The 14,428-nt window shown below is 34.7% G+C and overlaps 1 protein-coding gene across 2 annotated transcripts in view; it reads left to right on the plus strand.

Moving 5' to 3' along the window:
• Positions 1 to 4,258: 4,258 nt before the first annotated feature.
• The window catches only part of eya2 (EYA transcriptional coactivator and phosphatase 2), a 30,580-nt gene continuing 20,410 nt past the window's right edge, over positions 4,259 to 14,428 (plus strand). Inside the window, exons 1-2 of one of the 2 annotated variants that reach the window (XM_044122529.1) lie at positions 4,259 to 4,547; positions 14,094 to 14,255. The gene's annotated coding sequence lies outside the window, so the exon portion shown is untranslated. The remainder of the gene's footprint in view (positions 4,548 to 14,093; positions 14,256 to 14,428) is intronic. The other variant, XM_044122530.1, reaches the window with a different exon arrangement.

Here is a 14,428-nt window from a genome sequence, read left to right on the forward strand (position 1 = left end):
ACGCTGAGCATGTACTCCAAATTATCTTGGCTCCAAATTGAATATAATTTAATCCCACCATTTAAACAAAGTAACCCCAGACCATAATGTCGCTACCACCATGTTTCTCTACAAGTATTATGTTCTTTTGTTGATATGCAGTGTTGTTTTGTTCCAAACCTACATTTTGGAAATGTGGCATAAAGTTGTCTTTTATCTGACTATTAGGCATATTCCTGCGGCTTTGGAAGGTTTCATTCAAGCCTAGATTCTTTTCTTTGGAAAGAATAAGAAGAGGTAGGTAGAAACTAGTTATATTTACTGCTACATACTTAAAAACTTACACATGTGCTATTTTGTATTTTTTATTTTTTATTTTTTTATTATTATTATTTTAGTTTTAATATTCAAAGTACCAGAACCTGCAATAATTTTACATTTTGACTGCATGATTATATCATTTCACAAATTATATCAGATTAAAGTACTTCTCAAGTACTTAGTACTTAATAATAATAATAATAATAATAATAATAATAATAATAATAATAATAATAATAATAATAATAATAATAATAATAATAATAATAATAATAATAATAATACCTTATTCCGAAGATTTGGAAAATACATTTGGTTGCTGTCATCGTAATAACTCGTTCAATACTTGGAACTTAGATTACTTTTGTCAAACATTAACACTAGAAAGCATTCTTTTACTTGAGTGAAACTTTTAATTTTCCCTTAATTATAAAACAAAGTAAAATTCACTTATGTATTTATTTTGTTTTATTTTAGTTTTTTTACTTTACATTCTGCTGACATTCAACAAACTATGTTTCTCTCTGCGGGACAGTTAGCGAAATAACAACACACAATGGCAGTAATTGTGTGTCAGCAGATGAAGAGGCAGATATCTGAGACCTAAGGAGGAAAACAGAGACAATGGTGGGTTTTATTTCTCCACCTTACATTCCTCTCAAAAGGATTAACAGGCCTGCTTCCCCTCTTTTTAGACCAATAGCAGTCCAGTACATATCTGAGCATACTGTACATTCCAAAGCTATTGTTATTATTTCCTTTTGTGACATTATATCACTTTGCTTTTTATTTTATTTTTCTTTGTTCCATTTTTTTTTTTTACGTTAAATATTGAAACATTTGGCACAAAGTTGCTTGGTAGCTGTACAGCCAATAAATTCAATCTTAAATAGATCTTTGGCTATATCAGCTGCAAACCCTCCCTCAGTGCAACTTTTAGCAAACCCCAAACTATCAGAGGAAATGAAAGCAGAAATCATTCTAGAACTGTGTGATTAATATTGTAAAAGTTGTAATACATGGGTATTTTTATGGTGCTCTTTGGGTAATGGAAGTAAGACACAAATCATTTTGTGTTTACTGAATATAGAGTTACTGATCTCTGACTTATCTCAAGGGCAGTTTTTGGAAACTTTTTTTTTTTTCATTTCCAACATAGCCCAGTCTTTTCTGTAATATTTGATCTCAATATCTCAGCTGGTCTGAGATATTGAAATGAGAATACATGTATTTAATGAGAGAATACATGTATTCTACATGTAAAAGAATACATGTATTTAATGAGAGCATAAAGACACTGATCCAAAGTATTGAACATAGCTTATAGCAACGTTATGGCTTGTGAGATAAAGGCATTTACTCACTCTATTATTGAAAGAAATTTAGTGCCATAAGTTGTGTGCATTGGTTAGGCTTTGTAGCTACTCACATTATTTAACATTGCATTTTCACCTGATGAAATACAGGTAAAAGGAATACTTTAATAATTAATTAAAAGATGCAACCTGAAACGAAACATTTTGGCCTCTTGAAGTCCTATTTTATAGGCAATTGGAGTGAGTAGTTTATGGAAACATTTTATTAGAACATTTCCTGTCTTGAGGCAAAGAGGGTAGACACTTGTGAGAACCAAAGCATAGCCTACTTTCACTGCAGATATAGTTTTGTAAAAGGATTAATGTGTTACTTTATCACAATGTACTAAATTGATTCCTCAGGTGTAAAATGGTTCATTATAAAACTAACTTATTAAACATGTTATTTTAAGGGCCAGACAGATATACTCTACCTCTCCTGTGCTCTGTGTAGAGCCAAATCTTATACTGAAAAATTAATTCTTATCATTGTGTTAATATTGCAGTGCTTTTTTTGTGTATCTGCAATTATTCTTGCTGTCTGCAAACCAAATTGCCCTTTGGGGACAATAAAGTTTATCTAATCAAATCCTACTTTATGTATCGGCACTATTATTAAACACAAATCAGAAGAGGCATATTTAAAGCAGATGTTTATTCATGGTAGCCTCAAAACGCCAGCATGGTTCACTGCGACAAAAATCTCTTTTTTTTTAACGAAGTTACAGGTTTCTATGTTTATTTCCTTCTATTTGTTACCTATGTGTCAAATGAAACAAGTTCAAGCCTGCTTCATGCCTGTGGATGCCTGAAACAACTACTGTTAAAAGCTAAATTTTAACCATAGAAATTCTGGTTAGGGGAGAGTGAAGCAACAAAATTGAAGATGTGGGTGGCAATCCCTCTGAACTGAAAGTAACTCCTTATCTAGATTTGACAATCTTTTTGTTTGTTTATTTTTCTTTTGCAAAGAATCTGCTTGGCTACTTTTTACTAGAATTAACATAAAAACATAGCTGCATGGAGCAATAAATATGAGAGAAAATATTAAAAATGTTTCATCATATTTGTAGAATTTGGTTGTTTTACTTTTCTGATCAGAAAAAGCTAAATACAATTGAAGAAAATAATAAGGTATTTATTAGCCAGGGAGGTCATTTACTCCTTATTAAAAGGTCAGTCATGTCAACACCATCCCAGATGTAAAATAGTATGAATCTTCACCCACGTGCCCTCACGTATCCCCATGTCTGTGGCTATGGGGATTACTTTAGCAAGACCATCCTGTTGTTTCTGGTTAGAAGGGCCTGTTTCCTACCAACTCAATGTTCTGTGCTGGCAAACACTCTCTCTCAAGTTACAGAAAATACTCAGAGACAATGGCAAACATGCCGGTCACATATGATGCAGACATGAGCACTCATACAGAGGATGACACACCTGAACCACATTTCCTCAGTTTTAAGGAAACTTCTGGAAATGGCGGTTGCACTAACAGACATGAGGCAAATACTGACTTCCTGTTCAGCAGGTGTTGCTTCTATGTGACCTGTTTTGTTAACCTTGAAGTTCCAGTCTCATTTTCCAACAGGAAATAAGTGACAATATCAAAAGGTAAGCTAGTAAACTAGAACAAAGTTATTTAGTAAGTGATACAGCTGCTTATTTTTACAGCACCTTTCAAATGTTATGTCGAAGCCTTTTTACAAAAGAACCACATTCATTCAAATAACAAAAATATGAAATTCCATTAACAGCAAAAATATTATAAATGTTACATATTTATAATAATACATTTTTAAACCTAAAAAATACCAATGACATTACATCCCCAAACACTCTTTTATATTACAGAAAATATCTTTAAATCGTAAAACAGCTTTTATCATTTCACTTTTACTGCCTGAATGTGGACATGTAAAACCCAAACTTTATGAGGAAATACTATTTTATGATACTATTATATTACTGGAGTTGACTTCGATCTCATTGTGCAGTGATGAACAGCAATAAATTCTAAATTCTAATTCTAAATTCTGTTATGGTTAACAAAGCAATTTTTCAGTGTTGTAAAATATATGATAATGGGATGAAATGGAATTTAAATTGGGATTTAAATTTGTCTTTAGTGACAATGATGAAAATTAAGTCTACATGTTCTTATTCTTAAAGAGGACTTAACTGCGAAGATTAGTAAAATAAACTTAAATACAACTTAATTATTGCGAAACAAGCTGCATAAATATAGTGAGTCACAATTTTTAGGGCATTCTAGAAAGCAGACAAACAAAATGGAGCAAAGACAACAATGTCTTGATAAAGCTGTCAACAGCTTGGAGTCACTATAAGCGCAATGTGGGAAATCTTCATTTCTGCAGCAAACACAGATAGTCTCGAGCATCAGAGGGTCGCTGTGTAAACAGGCACGGAACTCTTGACCAAACAAAAGATTTAAAGCGGAGACAAAAGGGGGCATGCGCCCACACACACAGAACGTATTCAAGCCGCGTGCTATGCGGGACGCGCACTCTGTTCAGAAGTAGGAGGAGGAGGACGAGGAGGAGGAACCAAAAATCTTCGCTCATTTACTTAACATCACTTCCCCACCGCCGGGAAAGCAATCACTCCTCCTGGAGCTGCAGAGGAGCAAGAAGTAAGATCGATGCCGACTGTGTGTCCGCAGAAAGCCGTCACCTGGACCTGCAGACCGACAGCGACTATTTTTTAAAAAATTTTAAATCTCTCCTCAAACACGTTGAGGGGCTCCGAGTCGACAGGAGCGCTCACTTTGGGACGCTTGGAGAAGTTTGCGGGGAAGCTCCTCCAGGCATGGAGCGGCAGGTCCTCTGACTGACGGCCGGTGGATTTTTCTTGCTTTCTCTGTAAATAATGGTGAGTGTAAAAATTCTTGAATGTTTTCTCATACAGAGAGTTAGTGTCGTCGTTTCATTTGGCGATTGCGTTTACACATTTCAAAGCGGGTTTAGCACGAGGCTACTCGTTTAAAATATGCTGCGTTGCAAAATTTGCCAAATTCATCTCCGTTTAGGAGATAAAACTTGATTTACATACATATGTATAACATTTTGGATTATTTTACATTTGAACTTTTCTTTTAAAGAAAACTCTTGATAAATACAATAACCTAAAATAGCCAAAGCGTTGTTTTTAAATTACGTCACATGGCCTCTAAGAATTTTTTTCTATATTTGTTTTCAGTTAAAAAATATTTTTTCAAAACTTTCTATCTGTGCCTAACTGTATTGTAATTTTAATGCCAAATGTTTCATATAAGCGCATTATGCACCTTGAATATATTTTCAGTTCAAAATTACATTTAATAAAATAAAATATTATTAATTATAATAATAGTGTTAATTAAACTATGTCATAGGTTCCAACATAATTACGTTTGTCACTCACTCGGAATTTTTAAGAAGTGATTTAGAGGAGCAGGAAAACTCAAGACTGGCCATCAGCAAACGGTTTATTTGTCTCCCAATGTGCTGTTTAAAGATTCAGGGTAAAAGTGCGTGAAGAGCCTTCGCTTTTAATTGAACATTTTGTTTTTCTTGGTTCTGGTTAAATCAGTGCTACACTTTCTGCTCACTTTCTGCCTAACTACAGAAGATTATATCCAATTCACTGACAGGCCTCCAACAGCCACGCAGAGACCGTCATTAAAAGAAATTAGGGGAGCCACACTTCAGCATTTTTCAAAGCTGGTATTCATTTTTTTTTTTTCCAAGGACCCCTTCATGACTTTAGAGTAAAAAGTCTCTCTCTGCTTTTTCTGCTTTTTTTAACACTCATTCCTTCATTTTTCTTTTCGACTACAGAGTTAGAGGTGCAACCATTAACCTGGTTCAGTCTTTTGAAAGACATTATGAAAATACATTTTGTGATATATTTAATGCAATTGTATTTTCTGGTAAATTTGAGTTTTTTTTTAATTTTTGTTTGATTATTTATGTAATTGGAAACATTTTGGAAACAATAAATGAGTAAAAAGATTTAGCTTTATCTGAGCTAAATCCATTTTTATGGACCTCAGAACAAGTTTTTATTTCCATATATTCCTGTTGGAAAGTAAAGACTTGTAAATAGATTGTACAAAGGCTGATGCTTGGAAATTTCAGTCTCACCAGTAGGTTTTTCATTACAGAGTCAATGCACATCTTTTCTTGTCAGTTTCAATTATCTGAAGCAAACCTTCAGAGAAAAAGAGAATATTAGTTTAGATAGCACCTATATCATGTTTCTATTCTCAATGGGCTGTAAATCCTACTAAATCTCCTGTATTTTAAGCCCCACAAATAACATCCAGGGGTCTGCTGGAGGCTGGCGAGCGGTGTGCTCAGACCACATACCGAACGTGTGGGCTCGACTGTGTTTGATTTAACACTGTGGTTCCTCTCTTAATAACACCAGGCCCCATTTCTGGACTGCTTCTCGATGGCTGACCCGAGGCCCTTCTCAGTTGATCGCCCCTTCTCTCCCCTCAGCCTTCATGGTTCTTATTACCCGGTCTGATAAATTGTGAATAAGCAGCAGCCTAAAAAGTCCTGGGATGTGAAGAATTCCCCATCCTGTACACTGAAAGCCCCCCTCCCCTGACCCCCTCTAAGAAAACACAAATTAATTCCAAACCTCTCTGTAGCCAAACGTTTCTGGAATGATAAATATTTTCATAGGAAGTTCTGCTCTTCCTGACTTTATCTGCCCCAATTTTATTATACCCCTTCACTGCTGCTCACGTCTTAATGTCTCTCAGCTTCTGTGTATCCCTCTCTCTTTTCCTTTTTCTCTCCATCCTTCCTGTTTCACTGGCTGGGAGTCAAACAATTGTACCTGCATGAATTCAAAGTTACAGAAGAACTTTCAGGCTAAACCAAATAGTTAACTTTTTTCAGATAGTTTAATTTCCTGTCTTTGAGCTTTAAAAAGTACTGTTGAGAAAATGTACCTGAGTGTAGGTGTGGTTATTGGCATTTACTTGCTTCATTGAGGTCATGTTTGCATGACTGTTACAATACTTTGTACACAATGTATGATAAAAGAAATATATTTATTACAAGCATCTAGTTTGTCAGATGTTTAATGATTGCTTGATACAACATTTAATTCAATCACTAAAGACAATAAGATATAACCATACTGTTCAGTCAATAAAAATAATGACATTTACTTTTTAATTGTTTTATATACAGTACAGACCAAAAGTAAAAGTATATTAAGATGTCAACTGAGGTTTAAATGTGGTTGAAAAGCTGTTGAGGAAAAGTTAAGGTTAATCAAATGGGCTAACTGTGCATGACTTTTAATAGCTTTTTAATTTTTTATTTATTTCTATAAATATAGAAATATCCTCACCCCAATTTTTTAGATCCAGTTAGTCCCCAGAGAGCTCTTGGGTCTGGCTCAGGGGTGGTGCTTGCTGGTTTGCGAGTGAAACAAACCCTGTGCTGTGGGCAGACAGCAGCCGTTCCCATTACTTATCGCTGCTCTCTTTATTTCATTTTGGAAATAGTAAAGCAACACACATTGTAAGCAACACTTTAAATAACAATGTTTCTACTTTTTTATCTAAATAATTTTTTGCCAATAAAATATTTTCTCAAGTAATTCTTTTTTTATTATACCTTTTCTAAAAATAGTCTTTCCATCAACTACCTTAAATTTAATATCTTCTTTCTCCATTAATTTACTTGATCTTCAATCATGAATCTCACTCTACTTCAGTCTTTCTGTCTCTCTTCCCCTAAGTCAGTTATTCATTAATTGTATTTTAAAAGATGTAACTGAACCTCAGTGCATCTGTAGAGCTTATGAGCCTCGCCTACCAGTTAGTTCTGTCTGACCAGCTGTTAGCAACTAGGGCGGCCAGTTGCCATCTTGTGCAGGAGAGCCTGATTGAGGGAGAACCTTTTCATCCTAATGACTAATAAACCCGAGTGTGGAGTGTGTGTGCCCCTGCGTGTGAGATCGAGTTCATTAGCGAAGGCAGGAGCAGTCAGGCGTGTGTCACTTCTGAATGTGCGAGCGCATGTTTGACCACTCTCCCATCTCTGGACCAGATGTTTGTTACCTGGGAGCCAGACCACCATCTGACTGGGGTCAGCCTGGTCCTCTCCTTCTGGCTGGTGGGAGGTCTGCCAGCTGTCTCTTTGCCTGACCCTCCGTCCCGGGGCACTGATTCTGAGGGAGACTGGGTCTAGGCCATGGAGTAGGTGGTCCCACTGCAATTTTGCAATATTAAACAGGGACATTTTTAATATATACACTTTGTTCTTGTTCTTGGACATAGAAGATGGAACCAATCTTTCATAGGAGGCAGTGTGTTTTAAAGGGAATTTAAAAACAATCAAATAAGCGCTGCTTAAGAAATAGAGATAAAGATTTCTGTAGCAGATGATTTTGGTTACTTAGAGACGCAGAGAGGGGGTCCTGGGACTGAATACGTCTTGTTGGAGAAGTCACTCAAGTGAAAAGAAAAGTCCATCAGGCCTGAGGGTAAAGTTACAGAGCACAGACTGAGTCGACAACAGCTTCCCCGCTGCCAGAGATTAATTGGACCCCGTTGTTGAATCCCTGTGTTTCTGGAAAGGAGCTCTGGTCTGTTGTTATATGTAGTCCGTGTTGACTAGATTTAGGGAGCGTTAGTCAGGTTTGTGTGTGAGTGTGTTTGTGCAATTATGGTTTTTAACCTGTCAGTAAGGATTAATCAGTCATGAAGGTCTTAAGTGGTCACTCATGTTTACCAGTTATATAGCTGGTAAAGCAAACATTGTATCTCAGTCACTATAAATTAGATCTATTTTGGCATCTTTTCACAATTTAAATATATATATATATATATATATATATATATATATATATATATATATATATATATATATATATCACCATTTGAAGTTATTTAAAATAATAATAAAAAACAGTGGACTAATGTAACATGCAGATGAGCTTCAGTAGAAAATATTTTAATATTTTAAATTAAGCATTATTTTTACCATCCAAAACCTAATTTCTCTGCTATGGAACTGCAAATAACGTCTTTGTTTTGGTTGGTGGGGTGTGGTGAGCACCAATTGCACACATCTACTGTTTTGACATAGCAGCCATAAAAAGTTGTCATTTAATCACTCCGTATCAGAATGATTAAAAACAAAATCAAAGCTTAGTTTCAACGGATTAACATTTGCTTTAAAATACTCTCTGCTTTAGAGGAGCATTTTTGTGCACACTTCAGAAACTCCAGACATGAACTCAAAGATCTTGTTTAACCAGTGCAGTTGACTGATTCAAAGTTACAGTGTAAAACATATTCAGAAGCATTGAAATTATGTAACACAGTGTCGTCTTCAGACTGTTGCATCACATTAGAATGAACACTTGAAGGCTTCCGTATCTGGTTACATAAACATATCTAAAACAAAATAAGCCGCAGTTCCGCATTGGTGGTGTTTCAAAATTTACTTTGAAATTTGTGCCATTCTGTGTTGTTTTTGGCGTTCTTTCCATTTTGTGTACATTACATGGTATTTGATTCCAGACATTAAAGTATACTTGTTTAGAAATAGCAAGTGTTTAGTTAGGACATAAATTAAAAACGTCATTACATTTATGCAGTGAAATACACATGGTTATGATTAGAGCTGCTCCTCATTCCTATTTTTTACCCATTATAAGATTCTCACTGTGCCCTGAGAGCATTAGTAACTTTTCACAAAAAATGTGTTTCAATTAAATTTAAGTCTGGACTTTAACTGGGTTATTTTAACACATAAACTTAAACTCTTAATTACTCCGTCGTACCTCTGTGCTTTAGTTTTAGTTTGCTTTTCTGACCACCTTAGTCTGGAGTTTTTGCAGCTTTTTATGATTCTCCCACCTGATCTGTAGATCTCTGCAAGTCATCCAGCTTCTTGTCTAGCCTCTCAGTTTAGGTTTGCAGATTTGTCATATTTTTTTCCATTTTCAGATTATGCATTGAATTCTCTATGAGATGCTCGAAGCTTGTATTTGTTTTGAAACATATCTGTGCTTTAAAATTCTCCACAACTTTATTCTTAATATTTTTGGTGTGTTCTTTATCATGCTGATGTTTGTTTACTCAATTTCTCAAATAAACGTCTTAGTTATTAGACGTGATATCTCTTTGGTATCAAGTATCTCTTGATACTGAGATTAATTACACATAGGCTGACACATAGACACAGTGGGTTTCACTGGATTTATTGTTTCTTTACTTTTGATATTTAATTGAAAGATTGATGAATATATGTATACTTTACTGTTCACATTTTCTTTTATATTTTTTTATAGATTTCGTCTATAAAATACCTGTGAATCTCTATTTCGGCTTGCATGTTGAATAATTTTCATTCTTTTATTCTGCACAACCTTATGAAATTCATAGTGATGTAGAATTGTTTCTTTCATTTCATTTCATTGTCTTTCCACTCATTTTTGTTTCCCTTGTCCTTCTCTGTATCAGCTGTGTGTCAGTAACAACTAAAAAGAGCTGCAGATGGCAGATGGCAACCCCCCTCCCAAAAAAAAGAAAAAAATAAAACTTAACAGTGTCCTACAGATTCAGATAGTGCCCTCCTTGTTATCAGCGTCTAAGAAGAGACATCTCTGTGCAACAGTGATTCAGCCCCTCCAGCTTTTCCCCAGGCACTTACACTGACCATCTAAATTAGGGGCTCCAGGTGGGGTTCCATATGGTATGATTATAGACTGGCAAGCCACTTTTTCAGGCTGTTGATTGACTGTTTCAATAAAGGTCAGGCCATCAGATTAACCTTACAATGTGTAATATGACTCTTTGTCACATTGAGACAGATGGGAACATATTTCAAATATTTAGATTATAAATGCATGCTTAGTGAGATAAAGATAAAAACATAAAATTTCATATAACTTGATTTGTGTAAATAATAAGAAAGAATAATAAGAATAAGAAAAGACAAACGGAGGCTTATTTATTTACTACTAACCACCAGTCAAGTGATGGCAGCTCCTCTGTTTTATATTTCTGATATAAATAAATCATGTAAAAAAATAAAAAGTATTTTTACAGTGTATGAGAAAGGCAGTGTTTTTTTTTTTTTGTTTGTTTTGGGGGGTTTTGTAATGTAGCAACCAATAAAGCATACTTTGTGTTATAAAGTTAAACCCAACATTATTTTTATCCCTGGATGTTTAGGTTTTGACTGGAAGTAGGAATGATGATCATCATACCATTCATTATTATTGTGACATGATTTCTAGCACCGTTAGATTCATATTTATTATGGCAACAATTAACTACATTATGAAGTTTAGAAACTTCAACTAAAGGGATTGTTATAAAAAAATTTTTCTCTGTTGGTTCCATAAAAACAGCAATAAATGTTTTCTTAAAATATTAAATGCAGTTATTGTATGGTGCTAAACCTGCACTAACTAATTAATGTCACTTGTGTCCTAAAGCACCATACCAAGTAATGTGTAAATTATTTTTATTAGCGCAGTATTTGTATTTGTGGTATCTTAACTTCAGTGACATTTCGTCCTTGCCATTCTATCTTATTACCAGTAAAAATTTTACAATATGGTTTTTTAATTGTTTTTTAAAAAAACTCGAAAACATTGTAAATAAGCTTTTCATCCATAGTGCCTATCCCCAAGTTAATGTAACGTTAAACACCAGTGGAAACATGCAAAGCTGATAAGAACTAAAATAAGGCTTTAATTGCTGTAAATACAAATGAATATTTTTTCCATTTATTAAGAAGGGTATAGATAATTTTTAACCTGTCTATTACTTTTCTCAAAGAGATACTCTTTTGACATGATTTTATTATGTTTTGATAGATATTTGTCTCCTATTAAAAACAAACCTTTTAGTAAATCTGACCAGGGTATGAATACTTTTTGGCTTAACTGTGTAGCTCAACGTTATCAGATTGTCTTACAAAACTGATCTAATACCGTCAGCAGTTGCCGTTTACACTCAGGAGGTTTCGCACAGATTGGTGAAATGGGCATAACCTTTACAATGAAGATTTGTAACACTGTGGAATGTATTGTGAAACAAAAAACCCCTTGGTTGCTTAAGACATTTGATATTTCTAGTTATGGGGAACTAACATGTCTTCTCTACTTTATCTGCTGAAGTAGAGAAACTCATCAAAGTTAAAAAATATTTGTCTTTTAACCAAGAGACTTTATGTCAGAGTGCTTACGTCAATCATTAGATAAACCTTAAAGGTGCTTAAGTTTATGAAAATATACTGTTTGGCAACCTGAAATAAGTAGCAAGTGGAAAATGTTCTTTTTCTCCTGTATAAGTTAAACTTTGATAAGTTTTTGTTTTTGTTTCCTTTTTACCACATTTACTTAGAGATAAACAAATGCAAGATTGTGATTGAATGTCATAAATTCCCGCAATAACATTCTCACATGGTTTCAGATATTAGAGGTCAGTGAAAACATCAATGAACTATATTTTATCTGTGTTCAAAACTCATTAGTTCTGCATAGTTTTTTTTATTATTAAACAGTTTACTTATTAAAACGTTCTTTGAAGAGTTTATACTCTCATTTGCACTTAATGCATAACACACAACATAAAAGCTAGAATTTGATATCCGTGAAAGAAGCAGCAGTCTAGCAGATCCCTGGAACCCAGGTGAAGCTGGTGGAACTGGCCTTGTGGCCCCCTGTGGCCCCCTGTGGCCCCGCTGAGTTTGTTTTAGCTTTAGTTTCAGACCTCGGCTCTCCACGGCTCTGCTGAGCTCCGCTCATCTCCCCTCCGGTGTCCTGTAGTTCCCATGGCCTTGGACGCCCTGCTCTTGGGCCTCACCCTGAACAAGGAAGTGCCTCGGTGGTGACATTGTTCTTGAAGATGTGCATGTGGGTCCATTTTGAAATCAAAAGCATGCTAAATGACCATAAAGTTCAATTTTGATGTGAGAGAAGTTCTAGGATGCGCAAAGCACTGCCCTTATATTGTCCGTTGACCACAATCATTGTCATTTTGTAGGGCAACAAAGTCTGCTCTGATGAAGATCATACCAGGATTTATGAAAAAATAATTAAAAAAAAAAGTTTTGAACTATTTCTGATTTTGGATAATTAACAACCACTCAGGTCTTAAAATTAAAGCTCACATTTAACACTTAACATTTTTTAATGAAAAGGAAAAATACCACCTTTTTCATTCCCTTTCTTTAAAAACATTTTGCCTCCGCATTTCACAATTGTCATCTTTCTATCTGGTCATGTTTTCAGCAAGGTTAAAGTTGCAGCATAGCTACAACAGAGTGGCTCCAAGGCAACTGCAACAAGAAGGAGTAAGGCTGAATGCAATAAAAGGAGAAGTAAAGAAAATGGAATATTGACGGAATTCCCAAATTAAATGTGACAGTTTTGTTTTAACATTAAAAATGTAAATACTTTGGTAGAATATTCTACATTTTTAAGAAACATTAACTTTCAACAACATGCTTTTTTTTATTAGGGCTAAAACAAAACCTTATTTTAAAGTGGACAAAACATTGTAATTGTGGTACATTTTAGGGAAAATTTTTATATGCAATACATGATTTGCAGAAACCTTGTTCTAACTATCTAAGAGATAGCACAGCCACAAGAAAACATTGCCAGAAGCTAATGACTCTGGACAAAATAAATTTTAATCCATTACTCAGTTTGAAGACGGCATTTGGTACCTATGTCATGAAAAAATTAGAGGATATGTGCATATATTCCAGCTGGCATGCATAGGTTTGAGCCTGTATACGATATAGATTATTCATAATTGATTGAATTTTATGCCATTAGTTCTTATTTTTTTCCATATGTTCATTATTTACTAGTAAAGAGCAATTCAAAACTCAAAGTGCAAAATTGATATATTTATGACCTATGATTAGTTCTAGTTGTATCACAAGCTGAATTAATATCTAAAAAATCTAAATAAGTTTATATTTGGATTATCTAGGAAATTAAAATCTCAGTAAAAAGAGATTTTATATCTGATGTTAATCAGAGAGCCTCCAGTGAGTTTAATCCACAATGAGAAGGGCAGAAAATTAAACAAAATCTCCCGTCTTATCTTGTTCGGTTTAACAAAGCTCTATTGTTCGCCAGTAAAACTAGCATATCAAAATACACACAGTGCTGTCACTTTGCAGTTAACACAGCTTTGTTCTTGGTGTTTATGTTCCTTCTGCGGGTAGACAGCCTGAATATTTTCAAGGTGCCAAAAGTACAGGTGCCAGTCAGAAGCGTAAATCAACAATTTTCCAGGAAACATTATTTATAATTTGATTGCAACCGAATTTGCTAAATCTCTACTCACTAATATAGCATTTAAGCTCCCATTTTTGTTCCATACTTTCACATTTTGCCTTGTGTTTATGGATTTTTTTTCTACTTCTTTAGCTGCCAAAAATCTGATGTAAGCAGAAGGCAGGTCTTCAAGGATCAGTGAACTCCATATTTGGGCCCTGATTGTTTCCACAGGAGAGTTGACCTGCTCATAGGAACCTAATATACGAGGAGGGTGACAGGATAAAGAAGATACGGCTGTCTCAATAGGAGCAGGTAAGAGAGAAAAAGGAAAAGAACAAAGCAGAAAGTCCCTGAAGTTATCAAACAGGTTTTGTGACCTTCTTGTAAATCACATTGCCAAAATAAAGAACATTTATTTAAGACGTTTCCTTAGTTTTGATCAGTGAGATTTTTTAGCGCATGTAATGTAACTGTTTTTAGACCCA

The sequence above is a fragment of the Gambusia affinis genome, linkage group LG07, assembly GCF_019740435.1.
Source record: "Gambusia affinis linkage group LG07, SWU_Gaff_1.0, whole genome shotgun sequence".
Taxonomy (NCBI): domain Eukaryota; kingdom Metazoa; phylum Chordata; class Actinopteri; order Cyprinodontiformes; family Poeciliidae; genus Gambusia; species Gambusia affinis.